A 16,380-nucleotide genomic window follows, 5' to 3' on the forward strand; every position below is an offset into this window, starting at 1 on the left:
AGGGACCAGGGCTAGGAGGCAGGGGGGTACCTGGGTCTGGAGACAGGGGGACCAGGGCCAGGAGGTAGAGGGGACCCAGGGACGGGATGGAGAGAGACCCAATGGCCGGGAGGCAGAGATTGGCAGGGCGGTGGAGGGGGGCCAGGAGGCAGAGGGGGACTAGGGCCAGGAGGCATGGGGTACCTGGGCCAGGATACAGGGGGACAATGGCAGGGAGGCAGAGGGGTACTTGGGCTGGGAGAAGGGGGAGACCAGGGCCGGAAGGTAGAGAGGTACCTTGGCCGGGATGGAGAGAGACACAAGGGCCTGGAGGTAGAGGGAGAACAGGGCCGGGAATCACAGAGGGTTCAGGGCCCCGGAGGCACAGAGGGACAAAGGCCAGAAGGCAGAGGGGGACCAGGGCCGAGAAATGGGGGATAAAGGCAGGGAGATAGAAGGGGACCGGGGACGGGAGGCAGAAGGGGTCCAGGGCGGGGAAGCTGAGGGGGACCAGGGCCAGGAAGCAGATAGCTATGTGGATCGGGAGACAAGGGAACCAGGGACCTTGGGATGGGATGGTTAGTGACCCAAGCGCCTGGAGGTAGAAGGGCACCAGGGATGGGAGGCACAGACGGATCAGGGCCGGGAGGTAGAAGGAGACCAGGGCTGGGAGGCACAGAGGGATCAGGGCCAAGAGGCAGAGGGGGACTAGGGCAGGGAAGCAGAGGGGGACTAGGACCGGGAGGCAGAGGAGTACATGGGCTGGGAGACAGGGGGACCAGGGCCGGGAAGCAGAGGTGCACCTGGCCTGGGAGACGGGGTACTTGACTGGGAGGCAGAGGTTGACGAGGGCCAGGAGGCAGTGGGGTACCTGGGCGCAGAGACAGAGTGGGACCAGGACAGGGAGGCAGAGGGATACCAGTACTAGGAGGCAGAGGGGTCCAGCGCTGAGAATGGCGGGGGGGACCAGGGCAGGGAGGAAGAAGGGGACCAGGGTCAGGAGGCAGAGGGGGACCAGGGCAGGAAAGCAGAGGGGAACCAAGGTCAGGAGTCAGAGGGGGACCAGGGCTGGGAGGCAGAGGGGGTCAAGGCTGGGGTGGCAGAGTGGGACCAGGGCCAGGAGGAGAGGGGTATGTTGGTCGGGGAACAGGGGGATCAGGGCCAGAAGGTAGAGTGGGCCCCGGTACGGGATGGTGAGTGACCCAAAGGCTTGGAGGTAGAAGGAGACCAGGGTTGGGAGGCACAAAGGGATCAGTGGCAGGAGGCAGGAGGGGATTAGGGCCGGGAGGCAGAGGAGTACATGGGCTGGGAGACAGGGGCACCAGGTCCGGAGAGCAGAGGTGCACCTGGGCTGGGAGCCAGGGTACTTGACTGAGAGGCAGAGGTTAACCAGTGCCAGGAGGTAGTGGGGTACCTGGGCGAGGAGGCAGAGGGGGACCAGGGCAGGGAAAAAGAAGGGGACCAAGGTCAGGAGGCAGAGGGGGACCAAGGCCACGAGGCAGAGGGGGACCAGGGCCAGGAGACAGGAGGACCAGGGCCTGGAGGCAGAGGGGTACCTGGGTCTGGAGATGGGGACCAGAACTGGGAGGTATAGAGGCCCACAGGCCAGGTCAGAGAGAGACCCAAGGGCCTGGAGGTAGAAGGAGACCAGGGCCGGAGAACACAGGTGGACCAGGGCCGGGTGGCAGAGGGGGGACCTGGGCCGGGAGGCAGAGGGGTACCTGGGCCGGGAGACAAGGGGACCAGGGCCGGAATGTAGAGTGGTACCTGGGCTGGGTTGTGGAGGGGGCCCAGGGCAAGGATGGGTAGAGGAGACCCAAGGTAATAGGGACTATAGAGGGGATCAGGGCCGGGAGGCAGAGGGGAACCAGGGCCAAGAAATGGCAGGTGACCAGGGCAGGGAGGCAGATGGGATCATGGCTGGGAGGCAGAGGGTGACCAGGGCCAGGATACCGAGAGGTGCCTGACCCAAGAGACTGGGGACCAGGGCCGGGAAGCAGAGGGGGATCGGGACAGATAAGCAGGGGGAACCAGGATATGCAGGCAGAGTCCAACCAGGGCTGGGAGGCAGAGGGGTACCAGGGCTGGGAGGCAGAGTGGCACCTTGGCCAGGAGACCTGGGGGCCAGGGTTGGGAGGTAGAGAGGTACCTGGGCCGGGAGACAGTGGGACTAGGGCATGGAGGTAGCGGGGACCACGGGCTGGGCTGGAGAGAGACCCAGTTGCCTGAAGGTAGAGGGGGACCCGGACTAGGAGGCACAGAGGGACCAGGGCTGGGAGGAAGAGTGGGATTAGGGCCTGGAGGACCAGGGCCAGGAGGCAGAGGGGGCGGCGGCGGCGCGGAGTGGACGTGCGCTCGGTCGCTTTGGCTTTTGTTGGATTGCGGGGGTCGCCATGGCTCGTGAGTGCGGGGCCGGGGCGAGGACGGGCGGGAGCATCGATATTTGTAATAATACTAGTAATGATGGCATTTATTTAGCGCTTACTATGTGCCAATCACTGTCCTAAGCGCTGGCGTGGTCACAAGGTGATCAGGTTGTCCCACGGGGGGCTCAGTCTTAATCCCCTCAGAGCCCTACTGAGAGCCCACCTCCTCCAGGAAGCATTCCCAGACTGAGCCCCCTCCTTCCTCTCCCTCTTCTCCCCCTCCCCATCCCCCGCCTTACTTCCATCTCCTCCCCACAGCACCTGTATATATGTTTGTACATATTTGTTACTCTATTGTATTTGTACGTATCTATTCTATTTATTTTATTTTGTTAATATGTTTTGTTTTGTTGCCTGTCTCCCCATTCTAGACTGTGAACTCGCTGTTGGGTAGGGACCGTCTCTATATGCTGCCAACTTGTACTCCCCAAGCACTTAGTACAGTGCTCTGCACACAGTAAGCACTCAATAAATCCGATTGAATGAACGAATGAAAAAGGGGCATCTGGGCTGGGAGACAGGTGGACTAGGGCCGGGAGGTAAAGGGGTACCTGAGCTGGGGGACAAGGGGACCAGGGACAAGAGTGAGAGAGGAACCAGGGCTGAGAGGCGGGGGCGACCATGGCCGGGAGGTAGATGTGGACCATGGCGGAGAGGCAGAGGGGAATCAAGGCTAAGAGGCAGAAGGGTACCTGGATCCGGAGAGGGGACCAGGGCTGGGAGGTAAGGGGACCTTCTAGACGGTGAGCCCGCTGTTGGGTAGGGACCCTCTCTATATGTTGCTAACCTGTACTCCCCAAGTGCTTAATACAGTGCTCTACACACAGTAAGCGCTCAATAAATGCGATTGAATGAATGAATGAGTGACCCAGGGCTGGGAGCTACAAGGTGACGAGGGCTGGGAAGAATCACAGCACCATGCCGGTAGGCAGAGAGGGATCAGGTACGGGTGGAAGATAGGGACCAAGGCAGGGAGGTAGAGGGGACCTAGGGCTGGAGGGAGAAGGGGGCCAGGAGGCAGAAGAGTACTAGGGCCGGGGGACAGGGGGACCAGGGCCAGTAGGTAGAGGCGACCCAGGGCCAGGAATGAGAGAGTGACCAGGGCCTGGAGGTAGAGAGAGACCAGGGTCCAGGGGGCTGGGGGGAACAGGTCTAGGAGGCAGAGGGGGACCAGGGCCAGGAGGTAGAGTGTTACCTAGGTCCGGAAACAGGGGGACCAGCGCCTGGAGGTAAAGGGGACCCAGGAACGGGATGGAGAGAAGGGCCAGGGCCAGGAGGTAGAGGGTGACCAGGGCTGGCAGGCACAGGGCGACCAGGGCCCGGAGGTACAAGGCAACAAAGGCTCGAAGAACTGGAGCATCCTGCCGGTAGGCAGGGAGGGACCAGGTCCGGGCAGAAGATGTGGACCAAGGCTGGGAGATACAGGTGAACCAAGGCCCAAGGTAAAAGGGGACAAAGGACAGAAGGTCGGGGGCGATCAGAGCCAGATAGTAAAGTGGGATCAGGGCTGAAAGGCATCAAGAGACAAGGGCCGCGATGCAGAGGGCGACCAGGGCCTAGAGGTAGAGGGGGACAAGTGCCAGGAGGCAGAGGGGTACCTGGGCCTGGAGACAGGGGATCAGGGTCGGGAGGCAGAGGAGGACCAGGGTCGGGAGGCAGAGGGGGACCACGGTCGGGAGGCAGAGGGGGACCGGCCCAAAAGTCATTCTTAGTCTCTTTTGCAGGATCCTCCTCCCCCTCCCATCCCCTTACTGTGGGGGTTCCCCAAGGTTCAGTGCTTGGTCCCCTTCTGTTATCGATCTACATGCACTCCCTTGGTGGCCTCATTCGCTCCCACGGCTTCAACTATCATCTCTACGCTGATGACACCCAGATCTACATCTCTGCCCCTGCTCTCTCCCCCTCTCTCCAGGCTTGCATCTCCTCCTGCCTTCAGGACATCTCCATCTGGATGTCTGCCCACCACCTAAAACTCAACTTGTCCAAGACTGAACTCCTTCTCTTCCCTCCCAAACCCTGCCCTCTACCTCACTTTCCCATCTCTGTTGACGGCACTACCATCCTTCCCGTCTCACAAGCCCACAACCTTGGTGTCATCCTCAACTCCGCTCTCTCATTCACCCCTCACATCCAAGCCGTCACCAAAACCTGCCGGTCTCAGCTCCACAACATTGCCAAGATCCTCCCTTTCCTCTCCATCCAAACCGCTCCCCTACTCGTTCAAGCTCTCATCCTATCCCGTCTGCACTACTGCATCAGTCTTCTCTCTGATCTCCCATCCTCGTGTCTCTCCCCACTTCAATCCATACTTCATGCTGCTGCCCAGATTGTCTTTGTCCAGAAACGCTCTGGGCATGTTACTCCCCTTCTCAAAAATCTCCAGTGGCTACCAATCAATCTTCGCATCAGGCAGAAACTCCTCACCCTCGGCTTCAAGGCTCTCCATCACCTCGCCCCCTCCTACCTCACCTCCCTTCTCTCCTTCTACAGCCCACCCCTCACCCTCCGCCCCTCTGGCGCTAATCTCCTCACCGTGCCTTGTTCTCGCCTGTCCCGCCATCGACCCCCAGCCCATGTCCTCCCCCGGGCCTGAAATTCCCTCCCTCTGCCCATCCAAAAGCTAGCTCTCTTCCTCCCTTCAAGACCCTACTGAGAGCTCACCTCCTCTAGGAGGCCTTCCCAGACTGAGCCCCTTATTTCCTCTCCCCGTCGTCCACCTCTCCATCCCCCCATCTTAACTCCTTCCCTTCCTCACAGCACCTGTATATATGTATATATGTTTGTACATATTCATTACTCTATTTATTTATTTATCTTACTCGTACATATTTATTCTATTCATTTTATTTTGCTAGTATGTTTGGTTTTGTTTTCTGTCTCCCCCTTTTAGACTGTGAGCCCACTGTTGGGTAGGGACTGTCTCTATATGTTGCTAACTTGCACTTCCCAAGCGCTTAGTACAGTGCTCTGTACACAGTAAGCGCTCAATAAATACGATTGATGATGATGATGATGACCGGGGCCAGGAGGGTGAGGGAGACCACGGCCAGGAGGCAGAGGGATTCCTGGGCCGGGAGGCAGAGGTGGATCAGGGCCGATAAGCAGGGGAGACCAGGGTATGGAGGCAGAGGCGGACCTGGTCCGCGAGACAGATGGGGACCAGGGCCGGGAAGCAGAGGGGTACCTGGGAAGTGAGAAAGGGGGACCAGGGCCACGAGATAGAGAGGACCCAGGGCTTGGAGGCAGAAGGGTACCAGGGCCATGAAGTAGAGGAAACCCAGGGCTGGGACGGGGAGAGTCCCAAGGGCCTAAAGTTAGAGGAAGATCAGGACCAGAAGGCACAGAGAGACCAGGGCCCGGAGGCAGAGAGGGACCAGGGCCTGGAGGCAGAGAGGGACCAGGGCTAGGAGGCAGAGGGGTACCTAGGCTGGGAGACAAGGGGACCAGGGCCGAGAAGCAGAGCGGGACCAGGGCAGGGAGGCATATGGGGACCAGGGCCAGGAGGCAGAGAGGGACCAGGGCTAGGAGGCAGAGGGGTACCTAGGCTGGGAGACAAGGGGACCAGGGCCGAGAAGCAGAGCGGGACCAGGGCAGGGAGGCATATGGGGACCAGGGCCAGGAGGCAGAGGGGTACCTGGGCCGGGAGACAGGGGGACCAGTGCCAGGAGACAGAGGGGTACCTGGGCCAGGAGACAGAGGGGTCCCTGGGTCGCGGGACAGGGGTACCAGGCCCGAAAAGTGAAGGGGGCAAGGACCAAAAAGTAGCGGGGTGCCTGGGCCACGAGGCAGGGGGACTATGGCTGGAGGCAGAGGGGGACCAGGGCCGGGAGATGGGCATCAGGCCGGGTGGTATATGGGACCCAGGGCTGGGAGGGAGAAGGGGACCTGGGCCTTTACGCAGAGGGGGATTAGGGCAGGTATTCAGAGGGGGACCAGGGCCAGAAGGCAGAGGGGTACCTGGGCCGGGATACAAGGGGACCAGGTCAGGGAGGCAGAGGGGTACCTGGGCCAGGAGACAGGGGGAACAGGGTCAGGAGTCAAAGGGGTAACTGGGCCGAGAGATGGGGGAGCAGGGCCTGGAGGCAGAGGGGCACCAGGGCCTGGAACCATAGGGGGGACCAGGGCCAGAAGGCAGGGGGGTACCTGGGCCTGGAGGCTGAGGGTGACTTGGGCCAGGGGGCAGAGTGGTACCTGGGCTGGGAGGCTAAGGGGGACCACGGCGGGAAAGTGGGGCGACAAGGGCAGGGTGGCAGAGGGGGACAAGGGCCGGGAGGCCGAGGGAGATCAGGGCCTGGAGGCAGAGGGACCAGGGATAGGAGGCAGAGGGGTACCTGGACCGGGAAATGGGGACCAGAGCCGAGAAGTATAGGTGACTCAGGGCCGGGACTGAGAGAGGGATCAGGGCATGGAGGTTGAGAGAGACCAGGGCCTGGAGGCAGAGAGGGACCAGGACTAGGAAGCAGAGCGGTACCTTGACCAGGAAACAGGGGGACCAGGGCCGGGAGGCAGAGGGGTACCAGGGCTGGGAGACAGGGGGATCAGGGCGGGGAGGCAGAGGGGTAACTGGGCCAAGAGACGAGGGACCAGGGCCGGGAGGCAGGGGATGATCAGGGCCAGGAGTCAGAGGCATATCTGGGCCGGGAGGTAGTGAGGGACCATGGCCGATAAATCGGGGGGACCAGGGCCGGGGGGCAGAGGAGGACAAGTGCTAGGAGGCATAGGGATACCTGGGCCGGAGGGCAGAGTGGGACCAGGGCCACGAGGCAGGGGAAAGTAAGGCAGGGAGTCAGAGGGGGACCAGGGCTGATAGGCAGAGGGGAACCAGGGCCGGGAGGTAGAGGGGGACCACGGCCGGAAGGCAGAGGGGTACCTGGGCCCGGAAATAGGGGAGCAGGTCCGAAAGGTAGAGGGGACCCAGGTCCAGGAGGGGAGAGACCCAAGGGCCTGGATGTAGAAGGAGAACGCGGCCGGGAGGCAAAGGGGGACCAGGCCTGGAAGGTAGAGGGTGATCAGGGCCAGGATGTAGAGGGGTAACAAGGCTGGGAAAAGGGTTACCAGGCGCGGGAGACAGAGGGGTACCTGGGTAGGAGAACGAGGGACCAGGGATGGGTGGGAGAGGTGGCCCTGGGCTGAAACGCTGAGTGATCCAAGAGTCTGGAGATAGAAGTAGACTAGGGCCGGGAGGCAGAGGGGGTCCAGGGCCAAGACGAGGGGGGCCAGGGAAGCAAGTCCTAGGGGGACACCAGAGCTACCTCCGAGGCAGGGGGGTGGCTGGGCCAGGAGACAAGGAGACCAGGTCTGGGAGGCGACGAGCCCAGGGTAGGGCTGGGCTCTGAGACCCAGAACCAGAACAGAGAGTGACCCAAGGTCCTGAAGGTAGAACGAGACCAGATCCGGGGGGCACAGAGGGATTCGGACCGGGAGGCAGAGGGGTACCAGGGCAGGGCGGCAGAGATGGAACGGGGCCAGGAGGCAAAAGGGTTACCTGGGCCGGGAGATGGGGGACTAGGGCTGGGAGGTAGTGGGGAACCAGCTCTGGGATGGAGAGAGACCCATGGGCCTGGAAGTAGAAGGAGGCAAAGGCCAGAGGCACAGGGGGAAAAGGCCCGGGGGGCAGAGAAGGACCAGGGCCGGGAGGCAGTGGGGGACCAAGGCCAGGAGGCAGAGCGGGGCCAGGGCCAGGAGGCTAAGAGGTCCCGGGGACCAGGGTGGAGAAGTGGGCGAACAAGAGAAGGGAGGCAGATGGGGATCAGGGCCTGGAGGCAGAAGGGGACCAGGGCAGGAGTCAAGGGGTTTCTGGGCCGGGAGACGGGGGACTAGGGTCGGGAATCTTGGGTGACTAGGTCCGGGAGGCAGAGGGGGATTAGGGCCAGGAGGCAGAGAGGTACCGGGGTCCGGACAAGGGGGACCCGGGTCAGGGGGTAGAGGGGAGCCAGGGATAGGAGGCAGAGGAGTACCTGTGCGGGAAGACTTGGGTTCCAGGGCCGGGAGACAGGGGGACCTAGCCCAGGAGGTGGAGGGTCCCGGGGCCGGGATGGAGAAAGGGGCCAGGGCTTGGTGTTAGAGGGAAATCAGGGCTGGCAGAACAGGGGGACCCATGGTCGGGACGGAGAGAGTTCCATGCCCATGGCTTGGAGGAAGAGGGGGACCAGGGCAGGGAGGCAGAGGGATATCTGGCCCGGGAGACAAAGGGACCAGGGCCGGAAGGTAGAGGGAGACCACGGCTGGCAGAACAGGGTGACCAGGGCATGGAGGTAGAGGGGAGCAATGGCTGGGACGGACAGAGACCCAGTGGCCTGGAAGTGGTGGGAGACCCGGGCCGGGAGGCCCAAAGGGACCGGGAGATGGAGGACTAGGGTTGGGAGGCCAATTGTTGGGTAGGGACCGTCTCTATGTGTTGCAAATTTGTACTTCCTAAAAGATTAGTACAGTGCTCTGCACACAGTGAGCGCTCAATAAATACGATTGAATGAATGAATGGGTGACCAGGGCCCGGAGGCAGAGGGGTACCCGGGCCGGTAGACGGAGGACCTGGTCCGGGAAGCAGAGGGGAACCAGGTCCAAGAGGCAGAGGTGTATCTGGGCTGAGAAGCGGTGTGACAAGGTCAGGGAGGCAGAGGGCAATCAGGACCGGGAGAAAGAGGGGGACCAGGGCCGTTAGACAGGGCGACCAAGGCCGGGAGGCAGAGGGGTACCTGGGCCAGGGAACAGGGTGACCAGGGCTGGGAGGCAGAGGGTACCAGTGCCGGGAGACAGTGGGACTAGGGCCGAGAAGCAGAGGGAAACCAGGGCCAAGAGGCGGGGCGTGACCAGGTCAGAGAGGCAGAGGTCGTCCTGGGTCGGGAATTTGAGGACCAGGGCCCGTAGACACGGGGACCGGGGCCGGGAGGTAGAGGGGACCCATGGCCGGGACGGACATAGACCCAGTGTCCTGGAGGTAGAGGGAGGCCATGCCCGGGAGTCTCAAAGGGACCAGGGCCGGAAGACAGAGGGGGACCTGGTCCTGGAGGTTGAGGAAGAGCAGGGCCAAGAGGCAGGGAGGGATCAGGGCCGGTAGACAAGGGGACTGGAGCCAGGAGGCAGAAGGGTTCCTGGCCGGGACACAGGGGGACCAGGGCCGGGAGTCAGAGTGGTACCTGTGCCGGGAGACAGGGGGACTAGTGTTGAGCAGCATGGCCCCCGCTGCTCCCGGAGGGATCCTCTCCTCATAGGGCTGCCATAGAAGCCCGGGACTCCGTTCCCGTGAGGCCCGCCCGCCATCACACCGAGTGGCCCCCGCTTCTCCCGGAAGGATCCTCTCCTCAGAGCGCCGCCACAGACGCCCGGGACTCCGTTCCCGAGAGGCCCGCCCGCCATCACACCGCGCGGCCTTGCTGCTCCCGGAAGGATCCTCTCCTCAGAGCGCGCCGCCACAGACGCCCGGGACTCCGTTCCCGAGAGGCCCGCCCGCCATCACACCGCTTGGCCCCAGCTGCTCCCGGAAGGATCCTCTCCTCAGAGCGCCGCCACAGACGCCCGGGACTCCGTTCCCGAGAGGCCCGCCCGCCATCACACCGCGTGGCCCCCGCTGCTCCAGGAAGGATCCTCTTCTCAGAGCGCCCCATAGACGCCCGGGACTCCGTTCCCGAGAGACCTGCCCACCATCCCACCGCATGGACCCCGCTGCTCCCGGAAGGCTCCTCTCCTCCAAGCGCCGCCATAGACGCCCCCTGATTCCAACCCCCCACACACACACACACTTAAGCGACCTTCCTTATAGTGCACCCCAACCCCCCTTCCCGGTCTGGTCCTGACTGACTCTCCCCCCCCCACCCACCCCGGGAAAAAGGCCCTTGTTATCACCAAGTTACATTAACGACAACCTCATTCGCACCTTCTCAGCCCTCCTGTCTCGCCATCGACCCCCGCCCACGTCCTCTCCCGGGACTGGAATGCCCTCCCTCTGCCCATCCGCCAGCTAGCTCTCTTCCTCCCTTCAAGGCCCTACTGAGAGCTCATCTCCTCCAGGAGGCCTTCCCAGACTGAGCCCCTTCCTTCCTCTCCCCCTCGTCCCCCTCTCCATCCCCCGCATCTTACCTCCTTCCCTTCCCCACAGCACCTGTATATATGTATATATGTTTGTACGTATTTATTACTCAATTTATTTATTTATTTTACTTGTACCTATGTATTCTATTTATTTTATTTTGTTAGTATGTTTGGTTTTGTTCTCTGTCTCCCCCTTCTAGACTGTGAGCCCACTGTTGGGTAGGGACTGTCTCTATATGTTGCCAGCTTGTACTTCCCAAGCGCTTAGTACAGTGCTTTGCACACAGTAAGCGCTCAATAAATACGATTGTTTGATTGATTGATTGATTGAGGAGCAGGGGGAACCAGGCCCAAGAGGCAGCGGGTGACCAGGTCAGAGAGGCAGAGGCCGACCAGGGTCGGGAAGCAGAGGGGGACCAGGGCGGGAAGGCAAAGGGGGACCATGGCCGGGAAGGCAAAGGGGGACCATGGCCGGGAAGGCAGAGGGGGACCAGGGCTGGGAGGCAGAGGGGGACCAGGGCCGGGCAATGGCGATTAAGCCGGCAGGCAGAGTGGTACCACTGCCTCCCTGCCCTTGTACTACCGGCTTCTCAAAAGTAAAGGGGAACTAGGGCCGAAAGTCAGAGGGGGAGCAGAGACTTAAGGCAGGGGGCGACCAAGGCAGGGAGGCAGAGAGGGATCACGGCGGGGAGGCATAGAGGGACTAGGGCTAGGACACAGAGGGACCATGGCCTGACGTTTGAGGGGACCCAGGGCCGGGAGGCGGAGGGGGACCGGGGCAGGGAGGCAATGGGGGACAGGGCCAGGAGGCAGAGGGGTACCTGGGCCAGGAGGAGTTTCAGGGATGGGAGGATGAGGGGAACCAGGGCCCGGAGACAGAGGGGTACCTTGCCCGAAAGGCAAAAGGGGACCAGGGACGAGAGGGGCGGGAGACAAGGGCAGTGAGTCAGAGGGGACCAGGTCCTGGAGGCAGAGGGGGACCAGGGCCAAGAGACAGAGGGGTACTTGGGCTGGGAGATGGGGGACCAGGGCTGGGAGGCAGAGCGTGCCTGTGCCGGGAGACAGTGGGACTAGGGCTGAGAAGCAGAGGGAAACCAGGGCCGAGAGGTGGGGCATGACCAGGTCAGAGAGGCAGAGACCGGCCTGGGTCGGGAATTTGAAGACCAGGGCCGGTATACATGGGGACCAGGGCAGGGAGGAAGACGGGGACAAGGACTGGTAGACACGGGGACCAGGGCCGGGAGGTAGAGGGGACCCATGGCAGAGGGGGACCAGGGCCGGGAAACTAGGACCAGGTCCTGTGGGCAGATTGATTCCTCTGCCTCCCTGCCCTTGTCCCCCTGCTTCTTAGAACTAAAGGGGAATTTGGGCTGTCAGGCACAGGGGAACAAGGGACGGGAGGCAGAGGTGGACCAGGGCAGGGTGGCAGGGGGGACCAGGGCCAAAGTGGGGGGGGGGGGGGGGGCTAGGGCAGGGAGTCAGACGTGAACCCGGAACAGTAGATGGTGGACCTGGTCCGGGAGGTAAAGACGAACCAGGGCCAGAAGGCAGAGGGGTACCTGGGCCGGGAGGCAAAGTGGGACCAGGCTCGAGAAGCGGTGGGGACAAGGGAGGGGAGGCAGAGGTTTATCTGGGCCGAGAGGCGGGGGACCAGTGCTGGGAGGCGCTTAGTACAGGGCTCTGCACACAGTAAGCGCTCAATAAATACGATCGAATGAATGAAAAAGAGACCAGGGCCCGGAGCCACAGAGGGACCTGGGCCGAGAGATAAAGGGGGACCAGGGCAGGGTGGCAGAAGTCGATCAGGGCTGGGCGGCTGAGGGGGACCAGTGCAGGGAAGCAGAAGTAGACCAGGGCCAGGAGGCAGAAGTAGACCAGGACAAGAGGCCGAGGGGTTCCTGGGCCCGGAGCTGGGGGACCAGGGCAGGGAGGTCGAGGGGTACCTGGGCCGGGAGGCAAAGGGTGATGAGGACAAAGAATTGGGGGCGACAAAGACAGGGAGGTCGAGGGGGACCAGGGCCTGGAGGCAGAGAGGGATCAGGGCTAGGAGGCAGAGGGGTACCATGACCGAGAGACAGGGGAACCAGGGCCGATACGCAGATCCCACTTTCAGAATATCACTAAAATCCACCCTTTCCTCTCTATCCAAACTACTACCAGGTTAATACAATCACGCATCCTAACCCGCTTGGATTAATGCAGCAGCCTCCTTGCTGATCTTCCGGGCTCCTCTCTCTCCCCCCTCCAATCCATACTTCACTCTTATGCCTGGATCATTTTTCTACAAAACTGCTCCGGAAATTTCACCTCCCCCCATCCTCAAAAAACTCCAGTGGTTGCTCATCTAGCTCTGTAACAAACAAAAACTCCTCATTATTGTCTTTAAAACACTCTACCACCTTGTCCCCTCCTCTGTCACCTCGCCACTCTCCTTCTACAACTCAGCCCATACACTTCGCTCTTCTAGTGCTAACCTTCTTACTGTGCCTCACTCTAGCTTGGCTTCATTCAATCACCCATTCAATCTTATTTATTGAGAGCTTACTGTGTGCAGAGCACTGTACTAGGCGCTTGGAAAATACAATTTAGCAACAGGTAGAGAGCATTCCTACCCAATAACGCTCACAGTTTAAAAGGGGGGAGACAGATATCAAATCAAGTATACAGGCATCAATATAAATACATAGAATTATAGATATACAAATCATTAATAAAATGAATAAAATAATAAATACGTACATACATACACAAGTGATGTGGGGTGGGGAGGTCGTAAAGCTGATGGAGCGATTCGGGGTGATGGGGAAGGGAGGAGGAGCAGAGGAAAAGGGGGGCTTAGTCTGGGCTTAGCCTGTCTTGCCGCAGGCCCCTGGCCCACATCCTACCTCTGGCATTTCCTCCTCAAATCCAACACTCTCCCAAATGTCAAAGTCTTATTTAATAATAATAATAATTATGGTATTTGTTAAGCATTATTGTGTTCCAGGCACTGTACAAATTACTGGGGTAGACACAAGCTAAACGGGTTGGCACATCTTCTTCAAGAGGCCTTCCCAGACTTGCCACCCCTGCCCTTTTCCTCAACTTCCACTCCCACTGCATTGCCCCGACTTGCTCCCTTTGCTGTTCCCCACCCTCAGCCCCACAGCACTTTCGTACATATCTGTAATTTATTTATTTGTAGTAATGTTTGTCTCCCCCCTCTAGACTCTAAGCTTGTTGTGGTCAGCGAATGCGTCTGTTTATTGCTATATTGTACTTTACAAAGTGCTTAATACAGTGCTCTGTGCACAGTAAGCACTCAATAAATGTGATTGAATGAATCCCCAGAATACAGAGCGATAGAGCCCTAGGATCCCCAAGGTCTCCAAACCCCAGAGTCCTAGGATTCCCAGGACCACAGGAGCTCCAAGGTCGTTGGAGCTCCAGAGACCTAGGAGCCCCAGAGTCAAGAGTACTTGTTCGACCACTCCCACTCCCTTGCAGGTCTAGACTCTGAAGAATTAGTCCATCTCCCACCTGGACTTCAGTGCAGCAGGGAGCTAAAATAATCAAGACTGCTTGTTCAAAGTTCATTTGGATTTAAGCCTGGAGTAGTGGATAGAGCACGGGACAGGGAGTCAGAAAGCCGTGAGTTCTAATCCCGCCTCAACCACTTGTCTGCTGTGTGACCTTGGGCGATTAACTTCACTTCTCTGTGCTTGTATCTGTAAAATGGGGATAAAGATTGTGAGCCCCATATGGGATAGGGACTGTGTCCAACCCCATTCCCTATTAACGAGAATTTACATACCTATCTATGCAAGGCCATAGGGAAAATAACAACATCCTGCACAAGGCCGTGGGAACAGAGAACAAAGAGAATTTGTAACATCCTGTCGGTCCCAATTTAATTCCTGAAATTTCCAAATGCCCCACTCCCATGTTGCTGTAACTCAATAAAAGACACAGTGAGCATTGGATCGGGGCTGCTTGTCACTCGTACCTCTCCCGGGAGGTGAACGGGCAGCTAGCCACTTTCCTTCTTTACTGCTCTATCTGAACTCGTTTCTCCGAGTCATTTTTCCTATCTGCGTCACCACCCTGGGTACAAGAACCCTGCAGCCGATTTACATCGATTAACCTATTGTGCACCCTACCTGTCGATAACACTTGTACATTTTTATTCTATTTATTTTATTTTGTTAATATGTTTTGTTTTGTTGTCTGTCTCCCCCTTCTAGACTGTGAGCCCGCTGTTGGGTAGGGACTGTCTCTATATGTTGCCAACTTGTAGATACCAAGCGCTTAGTACAGTGCTCTGCACACAGTAAGCGCTCAATAAATACGATTGATTGATTGATTGATTTGCTTGTATCCACCCAGCGCTCAGTGCAGTGTCCATCACACAGTAAACTCTTAACAAATACCAGGATTTTTGTCAAGCATGGTCGCCTCAAACTTGCCCCAGGATCATATACAAATCTCGGCTGGCCACAGGAATCTCAGGTAGCCTTGGGTGTCCCAGCAGCAACTATTTCTCCTTTCTCTATCTTCTGCCTCTGTCTCTGTCCCATCCCCTTTCTTGGAGTGCTCCTGTCCTTCTGACCCCTTTTGACCTTCACCCCTCATTCTCCCTGTTAATTTTTCTATCTCTTGTGTCGCTCTCCTCTCTGCCTTGCAGCTAGCCTATATACTATGAAAGGTACTAGGGAAGATTACGGGAAAATTCCCTGTCTGAAGTTTCCATTGTTCTATTCAATGGTGAAGGTACTGAGGTCATGCTGACACAAAGGACTTGCAGAAATTCTCTCCAAAGACAGGTCAACCCCATCTGTTTTGGTGTAAATGTGGTGATAGCTAGTAAATTCTTATTACACCATGCATTCCTACAAGCCAGGAAAATTTTCTGACAATATCGACACATTCACCCTTGTTTGCACTATCTCCACCCTCACGAACTCTGAAATCCCTCTCTCTGACTATAACCTTCTAATCTGCCTCCTCATTCACACTCCTCTCCCCTGTAAATCCATAGTACTACCTCACAGAGACCATCGCTCTCTCAACCCCATCCATCTTTCTGAGCGACTCACACCCCATGTTGCCTCATTCCCATTCAACTCCTTCCAGCCCCTTACCCCAATCCCATCACCTCAGCCAACTGTGGTCTGAGAAACCCCAACTCTGTCATAGGGAAGCTTTCCTTCATTACTTACCGGTTTCTGTTCTGGTCACTACACCTCCTTTCCATCACCAAAAACTGCTTGTCTCGAGATGACACAGTCTCCCCTACTGCTCCCTCCAGATGGGGCCTCATCTTCTCCCATTCCCCCAGACTCAGTGGGAAAGGAGGAGGTGTTGGATTCCTTCTCATGCCCAAATGCCACTGTGATGTCATCATCTGCTTATTTTTTGCCATGACATATCAATTGTTATCTGCTCTCCGTGATGTCATCATCTGCTTCTTTTACCAGCATGGTGAAGCGGTTCTCTAACGGGCCTGGGAGTCGGAAGGTCATGGATTCTAATCCTTGGGCAAATCATTGATTTCTCTGTGCCTCAGTTACCTAATCTGTAAAATGGGGATTGAGACTGCGAGCCCCTCATGGGACAGGGACTGTGTCCAACCCAATTTGCTGGTTTCTACCCCTGCACTTAGTACAGTGTCCAGCACATAGTGAGTAATTAACAAATACCATTATTATTATTAATTATTATTATCATCATCATTATTATTACCAGAGTTGGTAATAACAATAATAACAATGGCATGTATGTATCATTACCCGGAAATGAAGAGTGAAAGTTTCAGGAAAGGTGCATTTGAGATTATGCAAAGTCAGAGTTTCAACACCGGTTGTGTGTTGGAGAGTCAGGAAGAGGTTTTGGACGCCAGCATTAAGGCTTCACAGTGGAGTTCTCCGATGAGGTTTTGGAATAACATTACTAGAGCACCACATCCGTA

The sequence above is a fragment of the Tachyglossus aculeatus genome, unplaced genomic scaffold, assembly GCF_015852505.1.
Source record: "Tachyglossus aculeatus isolate mTacAcu1 unplaced genomic scaffold, mTacAcu1.pri scaffold_82_arrow_ctg1, whole genome shotgun sequence".
Taxonomy (NCBI): domain Eukaryota; kingdom Metazoa; phylum Chordata; class Mammalia; order Monotremata; family Tachyglossidae; genus Tachyglossus; species Tachyglossus aculeatus.